Source organism: Diceros bicornis, chromosome 5 (genome assembly GCF_020826845.1).
Source record: "Diceros bicornis minor isolate mBicDic1 chromosome 5, mDicBic1.mat.cur, whole genome shotgun sequence".
Taxonomy (NCBI): Eukaryota; Metazoa; Chordata; class Mammalia; order Perissodactyla; family Rhinocerotidae; genus Diceros; species Diceros bicornis.
The window spans coordinates 688,723-704,246 of NC_080744.1; the positions used below are offsets into that span (position 1 = coordinate 688,723).

Here is a 15,524-nt window from a genome sequence, read left to right on the forward strand (position 1 = left end):
ACTGGACCGAAGGTACTGGAAGTATGAACCTCCAAACTGTCATGGCGGAGCTGAGGGGGAGTCGGGGGTGGGGGCAACCTTAGAAAGGGCAGGGGCTACAAAGGAGCTAGAGAAATGTTCTTTTTCTTAAGCTTGGTAGTACAATGGTTTTCTTTTATTACTATTATTGTTTAAAATGTACGTGGGCATTATAAACACTCTTCTTTGTGTGTATTTCACAATCTAAAAAGTAAAACAAATCAGAAGTATTGATGCTGAAAATGCTGTGAATAACCACATACTGGCAATTAAGTTTCAAAAAGACACATAAGGTAGGACTAGCACAGAATTCTGTTACAACAGCCGGCTACTTTTAACACAGGATGAATCCATCGAGGATCCTGTGCAAAGACTAACTACCACAAACTAAAATAATCCTTATAAAAGATTATGTTGCCTACTACACAATTGTTTCCACAACCCTCAAACTGAAAAAAGCCTTAGATATTTTGGTGCTGTTAATGCATTCTTATAGGAGATTCTACAATTTAGTGGCATGTGTATGTATTAATATCTACTACTAAAAGGAAAAATAATGTAATAGAATACAATCAAATGAAAATGTCACCACTGTATCAGATCTTAGAGAGGATCTGGTTCAACCCCTTATTTTTACAGGTGAAGAACCTGACACTCTGAGAGAATGACCTGACCTGCCAAGATAATTCCAGTTAATTTTGGGCACCCATGTGCTTTTCCTTCCAGGATTTTTCTTCTCTAAATTCTATTTAAAAACTTCCACGGGTAGGAAACAATTTAGTTTAATTTAGTCTCCTTTCAGAAATTTCATGTTTTATATGTTTAAATAGAAAGTTAAGAAACATGCTAAAATGCTTTACTAAAGTAAACATACCCAAATGCTAATAAAACCTGCCCTCCACCCCGAGAGTTGTAGAATTATATAGAAAAAACTTTATGAAGCCAGAAAAAGACTTTGAGATGCTAGGAATCTAATTTTTACCTTTATATTCATAAACTATGGGCTGAAATTATTTTGTTAAATAGACACACCCAAGCAAGTAGCATCTGGTATGGGACACACTCTCACACTCACACACATACCATGCGTGTGCCAAATGTGCCACACACACAGCCTGGTGTGAGTGAGCTCACTTCCAGGCACTCTCCACAGCAAGAGAAGGTCGAGAGCACAGTCCACAGACCTCAAGGTAAAGATTCCTCTGCACATTCTAACAAGGCCTCCTATTGCTACAAAAGTCCTTATTTAACACCCCTTTGTGGGTTTTGCTGTGAATATATAACTGGGAGACAAAGACGTCACATAAACTTATAAAGACATCTGAAAATAACAGTTAAAGTCAGAGAAAATGTTGTATACCTGAAACTAACATAATATTGTACGTCAACTATACTTCAATAAAGTAAAAAGTCAGAGAAAAATAATGATTATTTTAATCATTTACAGTTTTAAAAGCCCTTAAAAGGACAAAAAAATATTTATTTTATATATGGCCTCTTTATTGTAGCTTCACAAAATATTTACTATTATTATTGTCATGTAAGGATTTATCTCCAACACATTAAGACACTTATTCCTAACAAAATCTTCATTAACCAGAGACCAACAGTTCAGACTTTAAGAACAACCCCCATACCCCTGTTCCTCTGGGACATCATCAAATCATTAGCCAATCTACTCTAAGGAGACGGAGGTGACTTGTGTTATTCTGGAGAAACATGAATCCAAGTCTGTTAAGGTGGCTGTGTGGAACATTATGGGAGCCAGGGCTGCCTCCCTTTTCTCAGGGGAATCTTCAGGCAGAAGCTGGCTCTCTTCTATCTGTCATCCAGTGTTTAATTCCCTTAGCTTACTTCTGGAAGATTACTACCATGAATTTGCCAGTTCCACCAAGTGTGAAATCTCATTTTCAAGTGGAACTTACCTATGTAGTAACACGCTATTTCCCATATACCAATTCACAGGCCTTATTTCTGGAACTCTTCTCAACTGGGGTTTTGAAATAAGATACAAACCAAGGTCAACTCAATTATTACCCATATATTCCAAAGAGAATAGGAATAAAGGCCACTTACCAGTGAACCTCTGGGGTCCCTAGTGTGTGAAGTCAACAAAATCCAAGAGTGAGTCACTGGACAGCCCAGTCAAGTCGCCTCCATTTGACCTACCTGTTCACTGGAGTTTTTTCTGGTTCTGTGATGTGCATCCCCCCTGTATACTCAATGAGTATACTCAAAACAGAGCATTCCTTCTTATAGTAATCACCCTCTAATGCTTTGAGAGAGATTTAAAGTCTGCTTTTTAAAGGGTGTGGAGGAAGGAAATCAGAATTACACCTTACCTTATACTAAACAAGGTTAATCCTCTGTGAAAAATGAAACCACAGCTCAACTTTGAAGGTTAGAGTTAAAAACAAACAAACAAACCAATCAAACCAACAAAAACCAGAAACCACTCTACCTCTGCTCAGCACTGCCTTTTTATATATGGCTCTAATCATGCTGAGCAGGCAACCAGTTCTGAGGCTGACCTATAGACTTTTACCTGGAGAAACCAGAGGAGCAGCCTATTCCAAGTTTAGCCATCCCTCACAGCAGGACCACTGCCCAACACAAGTGGTGCATCATTGCCACCTTACTCCCTTAATCCTACCAAGAAAAGGCTATATATTGCCAACAGTTGCCTTAGAATCACATCATCTCAGATCCAGAGGCAAAACTATTCAAGTGTTCAAAAAGTACTCATTGAGAGAGGAGTGCCTATTTTCCTCCATGACCTTCAGATTTGGAAGAGTGGATTAAGAAGAAAACAGGGTGTTGGTCCTAGTCATGGGCTTTCTAGGGAAACCTGGCTGGAATTCTTTTTCAGATAATATTTGGAAAGTTTTAAGTTATCTACTGGCTTTTCATCTTTAATACAGGTCTCACTAACCAGGAGATAAAATCCTGAAATTCCCCCTAAAGAGTCTTTTAAAAACATCTTCCAATTGAATTAATCTGTCTAGAATTTGGAAATTTTTTGCTTTAAGAGTATAAAAAAGTCATGAAAGTTTATTAAAAATCTATAGCTAATATTACACTTAATGGTGAAAGACTGAATGGTTTCCCCTAATATTTATCAAGGCAGAGATGTCTGCTCTCACTCCTCATATTCAAAGTCGGAGGACTCAGTATCTGATTTTCAAACTTACCATAAAGCTACACACAGTAATCAAAACAGTATAACATTGGCCTAAAGACAGATTATAGGTCAATGGAACAGAAATACAGCTGTACATAAAAAAGTCATTTGACAAAGGTGCCAAGGTAATTCAGTGAGGGAATGAGCTTTCAACAAATGGTGTGGAACAATCAGATATCCATATGGAAAAAACTGACCTCAATTCTAATATAAAAATTAACTTGAAATGAATTACGGAAGCAAAGGTAAAGCTAAAACTATAAAACTTATAGAAAACTTCTAGTAGAAGATCTTTGTGACCTTGGATTTCTAAGAGCACAGAAAACACTAAACATTGGAAAAAAAGATAAATTGGACTTCTTTAAAATTAAAAATTCTGCTCTTTGAAAGTCACTTAAAAATGACAATGCAATTTTCAGGTTGAGAAAAATATTTATCTGATTAAAGACTTAAATCCCAAATACATAAATAGCTTTTCAAACTAAGAGAAGACAACTCTCTCAAAAAGATGGCCAAGGGGCCGGCCCGGTGGTGTAGTGGTTAAGTGCACACACTCCGCTTAGGTAGCCCGGGGTTCACAGGTTTGGATCCTGGGTGTGCACCGATGCACTGTTTGTCAAGCCATGCTGTGACAGCATCCCATATAAAGTAGAGGAAGATGGTCACGGATGTTACCCAGGGCCAGTCTTCCTCAGCAACAAGAGGAGGACTGGCATCGGATGTTAGCTCAGGACTAATCTTCCTCACACACAAAAAAAACAAAAAACAACAATGGCCAAAAGATTTAAACAGTCACTTCACTGAAAAAGATATACAAATGGCAAATAAGCACTTGAAATGATGTTCAACATTATTAGCCAGTAGGAAAATGCAAATAAAAGCTACAGTGAGATACCACTATGCACCCACTACAATGATTAAAATTAAAAAGACTGATAATACCAAGTGCTGGTGAGAATCTGGAGCAACTAGAACTCTCAGACACTGCTGGTTGGAATATTAAAGGGTACAGCCACTATGGAAAACAATTTGACAGTTTTTTATAAAGCCAGACATTCATTTACCATACAACTCAGATACTTCAGTTCATAGGTATTTGCTCAAGAGAAATGAAAAGATGTCCACCAAAGACTTACACATGAATGTTCATAGTAACTTCACTCATTATAGCTCTACACTGGAAACAACCCAAATATCCACTAATAACAGGTGACAACTGATACGACCCAACAATAAAAAGAAACTAATGATAGACGCAACAAAACGCAAGAATCTGAAAAGCACTATGCTAAGCAAGAAACAAAGGCCTGAGCCCTATGATTCGATTTACGTGAAATTCTAGCAAAGGCAAGACTACAGATCAGTGGTTGTCAGGGACAGGGTGAGGGCAGGAGGGAGGAGGACGTGGGGTGGAAAGAGCTGTAGAAAACTTCCTGGTGTGACAAATGTTCTGTGTCTTGGGTATGATACCAGTTACATGACTCTACACATCTGTCAAATTTTAAGTAGATTATCTCATGAAAAAGCTGATTTTTAAAAAAATTTTAATGACTCTACATGTTCATTAGAGTGTCTTATGTGTTAAGGGATACTCCATTACCTCAAACTCTTTGCCACATGATGCAGGGTATAAACAAGTGATAGAACATCAGCTAAACTGGCTAAATCCACAACTTTGAGAAAGTTTACACCAGACCTTAGAATTAAAATGAGGGAAGTCATGGTGATCTGGAAATAGACTATAATTTTGAAGGTTAGTAAGAAAAACAAAAGTTGGCCTTTTATGTTTACCAAAGGTATCAACTAGCAAGAATTCTGGAGAGATAAAAGAAAACTTCTTGTTAAACAATTGCATAGCAAAGTTTAAATAGGTAGTACTTCACTCACTACGTGGTATAACTGTTCATTTGTCTGTCTCCCCTCATCAACCAGGCTCTAATTTCTAGAAGGTGGGTCCACGCCTTGTTCATCATTGAACTTCCAGTAAAATGCTTGGCACATAAATGACTGTTGAATGAAAGAACAAAGTGCAGATGTTCTCATGCTAAATTTACTTTCATCTGCAAAGTCCACATGTAAGTAAAATGTCCTACGGAAAGGCCCACGGTAGACATGCTTCTGTAAAATACTAGCACTGGGGCTGGCCCAGTGGTGTAGTGGTTAAGTTCGTGCACTCTGCTCTGGGGGCCCCGGGTTCGCAGGTTCAAATCCCCAGGGCAGACCGACGCACCACTCATCAAGCCATGCTGTGGTGGCATCCCACATACAAAATAGGGGAAGATGGGCACAGATGTTAGCTCAGAGCCAATCTTGCTCAGCAAAAAAACAAAAACAAAAAGAACACTAGCACTATTTCCTTCAAGTTGCACAGCCTTCTTTACTCCAATTTAAAGATTACAAAGTTCTAAAGAGAAATCAAGCAGCTGTTTAATGTCTCACCTTTAAATGTATAATGTGCAATCATTTCAAAACACCTTTCACTTCCCTTTACAAACCTACCCTACAAATGAACAGAGATTTTCTCAAGTAACAGCTGCTCTGACCAGGACTGATAGTGTGAAATTTTATGTACATCTTGCTTTCTTCAGATAAAGGCCAATGATCTGGAATTTTGTGCCAAGTTAAATGCATTATCACAGGAAGCAGAACATATTTGAAAACATCACCCTATCTGCTTCAGACTGACACAATTCTCTATCGCATAATCAATGTAAGCTAATTAAGGAACACAGGTTGATTTAGTATCTGGCAGAAACTAAAACTGACTTTAAAAAGTATTAAAAAAAAAAAGAAACCAAAACGTTGCATCATATTTTGCAAATACTCTGGAAAAGTTTTATCAACATAGTGACTGTGACTGGTGGCAAGAAAAATAGCACAGGCCTCAGAGTTAGAAGAGTATATGTTGTGGTTTTGTCACCAACTCTATCAGTTAGAGGTGTCTAATCATACAAGTCATTTACCTTCTTGTCGTAAAACAGGGAGACCATTACTCTGAGGATCAAATAAAGTAACCAAAGTAAATACTCCTTCTAAAACTACAAAATGTCATATAAATTATGATGATGCTAGAAAATTTAGTGGAAGGAAATAAATGCTCACCTTCCTTTAATTTTTAAGAAAGAGATAATATATATGAATCATGGTTTTTAATCTGATGAATACTATGCATTCGTGCCCTACAAATATGTGTGCATGCACACACACAACATCTGTGTTTAGTTTTAGGGTTGCAGAGTCTCCCTTTCATGGCGTGCAGTCTAGGGTAAGCAACCCTGCCGCAGGCTGGCGCATGCGCACTAACAATTTCTCCCCTCCTCTTTCTCCCGCTGACACCTGTCAGCAGTAAATGACCATCCAGACAACTGTGATAAGAACCTTGAGGTGTGTTATACAGGTATCACATTGACAAGGCACTTTCAAATACATTATTTCATCTGAGTAGTATCTTCCATTCTCTAACAATACTGTAAGATCCATGACCTCACTCACTCACATGTCAGATATAATTCAACTTCTGAGTTGTGATTTATTATAATACCAAACTCTAAGGACAGTTAGAAATTCTTAATCATGCTGCATGGCTATATTTCAATCTACATTTAGGCAGACAAATCTCATTAATTAAGATGCATATATATTTATGCAAATCTATTTTATTTTACATTTTTTAGCATCTCAGACAACTGAGAGAACCCCATTTGGAATTATTCTTATGATTACAGACAATTATTCTCATAATCAAACATTTTAAAAAATATATATGATTTTTTTAAATTACCATAGGAACCTAATCAATGACATCTTGATTTGTTTCTTTGAGGAAAATGTTCTATTTTATAGCTACATTCTATTGGTAATCTTCAAAATTCAATCTTTATTTATAGTTTTTGAAAATTAAAATGAAATTTATGTTTTACAATGCTACATTAAATCTAACTATAAGACTGCTATGAAAGTTATATTTTACTTATATGTCAGATTTGGAAGATACATACATGAGTTTTCATAAACACAGTTTTTAGTTTGTTTTATGGGTCAAACTGCTCCCTGGCTTGTGGAGGGTTTAAATTCATAAAGGTAATAGCAAAGTACCTTTATTCATATGCTCAGGGGGAAAAACACACACACACAACTTGGAGTAAAATAAACTAAGGAGGAGTAGAATTCTCTATACATGATTTTAGTTAATTCTTTACTATTAGCATTTTCGTCCGACTACAGAACATACCACACACCGAGATCTTTTTTCCTGCAATAATAGAGAACACACAGGTGGTCAGATGAAGCAGGAACAGAAAACAGGAGGGCTGAAGAAGTCAGGGGAAGCTAAAACTCATATCTTCAAGGAGGTCAAGGCAACAGCAGAGATGATGGGTGGCATAGCAATATAAAAGTTTTATTTAGAAATAACCCCAACTTTTTGGTCTTTTTTTGCCCCTCATCAGAAAGAAAGGTAAGACCAATAGAAACTCTTTTATAAGAAAACGTGTTGTCCATGATCATCTCATTCCTAGGCCACAGGGCCGAGTGTTATCAGCTCAAAAGGTCAGAAGTCAAGACCACTTCCTCATGGACAACCTGATCACAAGAGTGGACACCACCACTTGCCAAGCCAAGGAGACGAAACCTCAGCCTGGGTGAAACTGGCGTTTCCAAAGGAAAAAGCTTGTGCCTTGGTCAACCCCAGGCAAGCAAAGGAAACATGCACTGTACCTGCATTATGCTCACATGGCACGAGGAACAAGAAACCCTGTTCTTAGGCAGCCTGGGAAGAAACCCCAAACCAAACTAAGGCATGTCATAAGCGAGACATTGCCTTCTTGCAATGAGAAATCACAGATCATTTCTAACGCTGCATTCTAATGTTAATTATTAAAACCCAATCTTTACTTATGGTCTTTTGAAAGTTTAAGGAACAAAATTTGTATTTTTCATAGCCTTTTGAAAATTTAAGCAACAAAATGTATATTTTTCAATGCCAAGATTAAATCTGAATACATATCACTGTTATGGAAAGAGTTATATTTTATTTGTATGCCAGACTTGGAAAATAGGCATATGGGTTTTCATAAACACATTTCTGTTACTTTTTTTACGGGTCAAATGCCTCCTTGACTCGCTGAAGCTTTAAATCTAGATGACAGTTCCCTCACCTTATAAGGATCTGAAAGAATGAAGCTGTAATACTGTTGGGCTTAAGTCAGGAGCCCTTTTTTTCTAGGAGCTACGGCAGAATTCAAAGGAGGTAGAAACGTAGTATCTTGTCTGCCCTCAAACAGCTTCCTGCCTACCTGGAAGATGTAACTAACCACCTAACAGACAATAACATCACACCAGGGGAAGATACACAAGCAGGAGTCACCACCACAACACGCCTGATCAGGGCTCCAGCACTAGAAAAAGGAATTCAGCTGACCACTAACCACCTACCCAAGACCCAAACAAAACTTCATATCTTTCCAATCCCCTTGGCAATTGAGAATATATTTCAAAGTCTCCTCAACAGAAAATAGATTATACATTAAAAATGCATTAATTTAGATGCTATATACTGATTAGAAATTCCCCGAAAACTTATTGGTCAAAAACACAAATCTAGATCAAGAATCCATAAGCCAATCATTAAAGAAAATTTGTTTTATGTTATAAATTAGATAACTTCCATTAGCTTTCCCTGCTAGGTTTTATGCTACAACTGAAATTCATGAAGATTTCTCTTTCTGTTTCTTAGACACCAGTACAAGCAAATATTTTAGTAAATTACAAATCATCAGTTCAACCTCCTTTTTGCAGATATAAAATGAATGTGAGCTCAGTTAATGAATATCTGATGTTAAAAAAATTATTTTAAAAAGATTTATTTGGAATTCATTTTAAATTCTACATGACACTTGACATTTCTTAAAAACTATTCTCTGATCTGATTTCCTTAAATTCCCTTAAGATCACATTTGAAAATTTGGGGTTTATTTGAACTAAAACTTCCTTAAATATGTTAAATTTTCTGAATCTCTTTCTATAATTACAAGTAACATGAGTTTCTCAACAGAGATTTCAGAAATGGCACCATCACAGCTGACCTCTTTCTCACTGTGACACCAAGCCATGCAAAAAATTAACTTTACCACTATATTTAGATGGGTTTAGTTAAGTATAGAATTCTATTTTCTTTGGAAAAAAATACTTAAAGCATTTCTGATTGTTGTGATAAAATATATGCAACCACATAAAATTCCACTCTATTTTTTGGCTCACATATGTCATTAACTTCACTGTTGAGGTTTTTCATGACACCATATTACTTCACTCCCAGATCAGGCTGATAAAACATTAATATTTTTCAGTCATGGGCTTGGAAGTATTGAATAAAGGTACTATCCATTACTCTTGAGGGAATAAATCAGTTTATTTTTTTATAATATCCTATCTTGAAAACCATAAGAAAAGTCCTTACTACACTTTTTTTTTTTTTGAGGAAGATTGGCCCTGCACTAAAATCTGTTGCCAAATTTCCTCTTTTTTTCCTTTTTTCTTTCCAAAGCCCCAGTACATAGTTGTGTATCATAGTTGTAGAGTTGTAGCTCTTCTATGTGGGACGCCGCCTCAGCACGGCTTGATGAGCGGTGAGTAGGTCAGCACCAAGGATCCAAACCGGTGAACGCCAGGCCGCCGAAGTGGAGTGTGCAGACTTAACCACTACGCCACCAGGCCAGCCCCTACAAACACTTTTGAGATAATTACAGTTTCATAAAATAAAAGTTGTTTTGCAAGATAGCTTTATTTGAAATTTCTAGCCCAATTTCCCCTGTCTTGTCTTTACTTATTTACACAGTTCAACTTAGATACCAAAAAAACCACAATAAACTCTAGAGCTATAAATTATAATTCTTTATCATCAATGCAATGATTACAGCCAATGGTAAATTCTTTGGAAGAGTTTTTTTTTTAAAAAACCTTATTTTATTATAGAAATTACCTCTATCTGCTTCTAAGGTTAAATTTTTACATTCAGAATATTTTACAAACTGCTATGGAATTATGAGAACGTCAACAAGTCTGGAATCCAGTCGTGTTACACTCCCCACTACAGTCCCCACCGCAGACCAGAGTGCTCTGTTTTAAGGTCTCAGAGCATCTCTACTTCTTAGCAATACTTATCGCAATTGAACAAACCATATACTCCGTTATTTAATATCTGCCTTTCCAGCTAAAAGGTAAAAGTTTCAGGAGAGCAGGGACATCATGCCTGTCAAGTTCACACGGTCTCCAGGGCCTTCTGCATGGCATACACACTATTTGTCAAATGAATGAAAAAATAAGACATTTACAACAGTATTAGCCATTAGAAAGAAGCAAACTAAAACAATGAAATGGTATGTAGTAATGACCTATTTATTTGGAAACTTCATTTACATAACAGAATCAGAGAATTGGCAATAAATGAGGTGCTTAGTGAATTAATACTCAGATTACATAAACGCTACTACGAAGCTACAAAGGAATGGACAGTAAATTAAGACAGCCCTCTTTAAGGAAGTAGATTTTATACAAGACTTTGATATTTTCTAATTATTCTACAGCATCATTATAATCATAGATTACCATCCACTGGAAGCTGAATCTAAACGATAGTTAACTTAGTAAATCTAAAATTTGCTAGGCACTAGTAAATTATAAGATATGCTTGTTGCTCTCAAGAAACTTCCAATACAGTTGGGGAGCTGGAAAACATATAAAAAGATGACTACACAGAGCAGCATGTGCCAGGTTCCAGTGAAGTGATACAGGCAATGTGCAGCTCAGCTTGGTGGAAGAAGAGGAGGAACCACGACCCAGACTAAGTGTGTCTATGTTTGAAGGGACAATGAGAACTATTTGGCTAGACTTAAGGAACTCTGAGATGACACTGGAAAATAAGTATCTACAACTCAAGGACAGCCAACTCCCGTGCCCAGAGGGGCAGGTAACAAGGGAGTGAGGCCTGCAGGATGGAAAACGCCAATGGCCACTCAGTCTCAAAGTTGGGGGCAAGAGGATCTTAGCTGGGGGTTACAGGGGACTGCAGAGCACATATCCCATATAAAAGGGGAAGCTATGTTGCTCCAAAAGATTATTGCCACACCTTCCAGTTTTTCAAAAGAAAGTACAAAGTTCAATTTTTTTTAATGTAAAATTTCTCTATTTTTAAACGCTGACAAATAAATGTTCAATATGTGAAAAAACAAAACATGTCTGCAGCCAATCTTGCTGGTGGGCCACAGGCTTGCTGGTCTGGGTTGGCATGCTGAATTCCACGCTAAGAGATCTGGACTTCATCCTGCAGTCACTGACTTCAGAGACTTAACATTTATTTCAAGCTTTGCTTAGCTTTATACCTCTGCACACTCCAGCGTTTACCATGTACAACACTCAGCACTGCCAAATTATTTCACATTGGCCCTGTGTGAGCATTTCTCTGTTACAAGTCAATTATGTTCATTTAACCACTGCAGAGTGACTTAGAAGTTTTAGCTGAAAAAAGTCACACTGATACTAATAAAACAGTGTTGATATAGCAGTACCTAAGAGAATGCTTACATGATGTGTATATACCACAACCCACCAGAAACACACTTATAATCACTGAAGCTCCATGTCTCAAAAAACATGCTCCATAATCTACTGCAAGTGAAAAGCTTTGCCCTTTCCAGCATTTTCCCATAATTAGTAACTTTCTAAAGACTATTACTATACTTTATTACCAAACCCTCAAACACATGTAATAAAGTTTTAATTCTATCAATCACTGTAAGCTTTTAACTATCTAAAAACAATATTTACGTATTAAAGGCCTATGCGTTAGCATTTTAATAAGCATAGGGAAAGAAAAGATAATTAGTATCAGAGACTTGTTGATTAGTTTTGATGATAGTGTTACAGAAAGTTAGCATTGTAATTCAAAGGTAATTCCCAGATGAGAACATTCTTGGTGCATAATTATGATATAAAACACAGAACTCTGAAAATTGCTTAATCACATGCTTTGACATAATATTCACAATGAAAGCCTGCAACAAATTATAGAAGAAATATTAAACAAGCCATGTTTCTATTACTTGATTTGCTCTGGCTCTTGGGAACCCCTAACCTGAGCCATCCACTCTGTGAATGAAGGCTGCCAGGCCAGTGGGGCACTACGACGAGTAGACTGGTCTCACTCAGGCTCTGCTGTATCCTTTCCATATAAAAGGATCAATGGGTTGAATTAAAGAGCATGTCTTTATTAGAAAAGAACAAAAGGCTTAACACAAAATTACAGTGCTTCCAGGATATAGTTCTTAGTCAAAGCGATTCAATTAAAAATAAAAAACTGCATTAGAACTGTGTTTCTATTTCAAAATCAACAGACTACAATCTCACTCTAGAGCCTTACCAATAACAACTAGGGGGAGCTCAAAGACTCCCCACCCGTCAGAGCCTGTTGAAGACGCTCATGGCCCCCAGCATTCCCAAGTCCCACCCCACATTCTATCAGACATATTAAAATGTACTCACATCCAACATTGAATTATTTATAAGAAATGGAACTAAAAATAAGAGCTTTCATAAGCTTTTCACTCCAATCAGGTTTTCATCCCCACTCCTCCACTGACACAGCTCTTGTCAAGGTCACCAATGACCTCAAAGTTCCTAAATCCAATGAGCAACTCCCAGTGCCTGGCCTATTTGACCTCTCAGCAACACATGACACACTGATTAACTCTCCTCCCTAAGAGGCTTTCTTCACTTGACTTCAGGGAAATTCTTCTCATTTCCCTCCTGTACTTCTGGCTGCTCCTCCTCAATCTTCTTTACTGGTTCCTCCTTATCAGCTCAACCTCTGAAGACTAAAGCGCCTCAGGCTCAGCCCAAGTCCCTCATCACAGTTAGAAAAATAACTCATAGTTCCTTCTTCCCATGTTACTTAGGGAAGTTACTTCCCTACTGTTACTTAGGGAGTAGAGACATCAAATTAGGTCCACTATCTTGGAAATATGTGCATAATACCTTTGGCTTAAAATATTTTCTTATGAGATTTCTTCTCTCCTCCACAAACTATAAATACTGATATGACCCAAGGCTTGGTCCATGGACTGCTTTCTCTGTCTACACACATTCCCTAAGTGAGCTCATCCAAATTCTATTGGTACTTCCAAATTTGTATCTCCAGCCTGGACCTCTTCCTTCAACACCAAATTCCTATATCCAACAACCTACTCAACTTCTCTACTTGAAAGCTGAACATAGCATGTTGAAAACAGCTCCTGGTTATCTTTCCCAAACCACTCCTCCATCAGACCCCCATCTCAGCTCACGAAACTCCCTAATTATGTAGAAAGCCTTGGTGTTATCCTCACTCTGATCTCTTTCTCATACTCCTCAAACAGCTGGCCAGGAAATCCTATTGGTTCGACCTACAAAATAAGTCTTGGTCATTTCTCACCACCTCCTCTACTGCTACTGGCACCTCTCAGCTGAATTACTGCCAACTTCTACTAACTCGTACCCCTGCTCCCATCCTTGACCACCTGCTCCATTTTTCCATCTCAACACAGCAGCCAGTGATTCTACGAAAACGCCAGTGAAATCACCTTGCTCCTCTACTCGCAACTCGCCAATGATTCCCCATTTCACTCTAAGTAAAAGCCAAAGTTCTTAAAATGATCCACCAGGCAGGCCCTATATGATGTGCTCTTCAGACCTCTTTGACCTCCTCCACTCGCACTCTGTGGTCTTCTCACTGTTCCTTGAACACACTGGGCACACTTCCACCTGAGGCCTTCGCTAGCCTTCCTGCTGGAACACTCTTCCCCCAGGTCCCTCTGCATGGCCAACTTTCTCCCTAAGTCACCTTCTCAGTGAGTCCTACCTCAAACACACTACTTCAAATGGCCAATGTCCCACTTCCCTCCTCTGGCACTCCTAATGTCCCTCACTTTGCTCTGTTTTTTCTCTTTCCAATTACACTTATTACTTCCGAAAATACCATAAAATCTGCTTTGTTATGTTTATTGTCTGTCTCCTAATAGGATATAAGCTCCATGAAGGCAGGGCTTTTTCCTTTATTTTGTTCACTGACACATCTCTGGGACCTAGGACTGTGGCTGGCACACTGTAGGCATACATTATGTTAAATGAATTTAATTAAACATTTAACAATTTCAATTTCATAGTTTTCTTTTAATATTGAGCCTTTTATCAGATCCTGAACATTTCTGTTGCTCCTAGAAAAGCTCCTTTGTAACTGAAGAACAGAAAGATCCCAGCCTGATCTCATGGCCCAACACAAATCCAGCAGCCCAAGGGAAGCTAGGGATGTCTACCTTTGGCCATCACCGATTCTGCTCCCCAGAACCAGGACTCCTAGTTGCACTTACCTGGGAACATCTAATACCCTATCACACACATGTATTTTGTTCCCCCACCTAGACAAGAAACACTTTGGCAGGACTTGCACAAAGTATTCAACAGTCCTGGAAACTTTGTAAAGACATAAACCCTGTTTTTTGATGAGCTTAGGGAAGATTTTTAAAGCATTAAGTTTACTAAGTTCGGGCTGGCCCCGTGGCTTAGTGGTTAAGTGCGCGCGCTCCGCTGCTGGCGTCCCGGGGTTCGGATCCCGGGCGTGCACCGACGCACCGCTTCTCCGGCCATGCTGTGGCCGCGTCCCACATACAGCAACTAGAAGGATGTGCAACTATGACCTACAACTATCTACTGGGGCTTTGGGGGAAAAATAAATAAATAAATAAAATTATAAAAAGTTTACTAAGTTCAAGATATTACACAACACATAACAGGGCCCAGGGTTATCGAGGGTAGGTCTCCCTTTTAATGAACAGATCAGAATGATTACATCATGATTATTCTGGTGCATCCTGTGCCCATTTTGACTGGGCTTGTAATTACGCTATTTAGATGTAAATGTGTCTTCTAATGTGCTTAAGTTTGTTTTTCTTAAACACTCCCTTTGAAACTTTCAGACTATTAATTTCCTTTGAATGAATGGTTTAAAATCTTAAGCTTTGGGCCTCATAACAGAAAATCGTAAAGGTCTGACCCACATTCTATAAACTGTGTCAATGGTGGGGGTGGGACTGGAGGAATAAACAGCAACTGCCTTAAACCCTAATAGTGGCTTTCTCTAAAAGGACTCACGTGAGTACAAGAGTACAAGAGTACGGGTACAAGAGCAAAAGGCATGGGCCACTGGTACTCTTTAAGTTTAAAAGTACTTTGTACATTAACCATCACAAAGAGAATTTCCTAAACCGGTATACTTAATTTTTGGCACCTTATCTAG

The 15,524-nt window shown here is 38.1% G+C and overlaps 1 protein-coding gene across 4 annotated transcripts in view; it reads right to left on the reverse strand.

Annotated features, from left to right (window-relative positions):
• The window catches only part of FRMD6 (FERM domain containing 6), a 74,908-nt gene that overhangs the window by 53,497 nt on the left and 5,887 nt on the right, over positions 1–15,524 (reverse strand). Inside the window, exon 1 of one of the 4 annotated variants that reach the window (XM_058540567.1) lies at positions 12,737–13,669. The exons of the other annotated variants lie outside the window; for them this stretch is intronic. The gene's annotated coding sequence lies outside the window, so the exon portion shown is untranslated. Of the gene's footprint in view, positions 1–12,736; positions 13,670–15,524 lie in introns of those variants that run through there. 4 annotated transcript variants of the gene reach the window in all.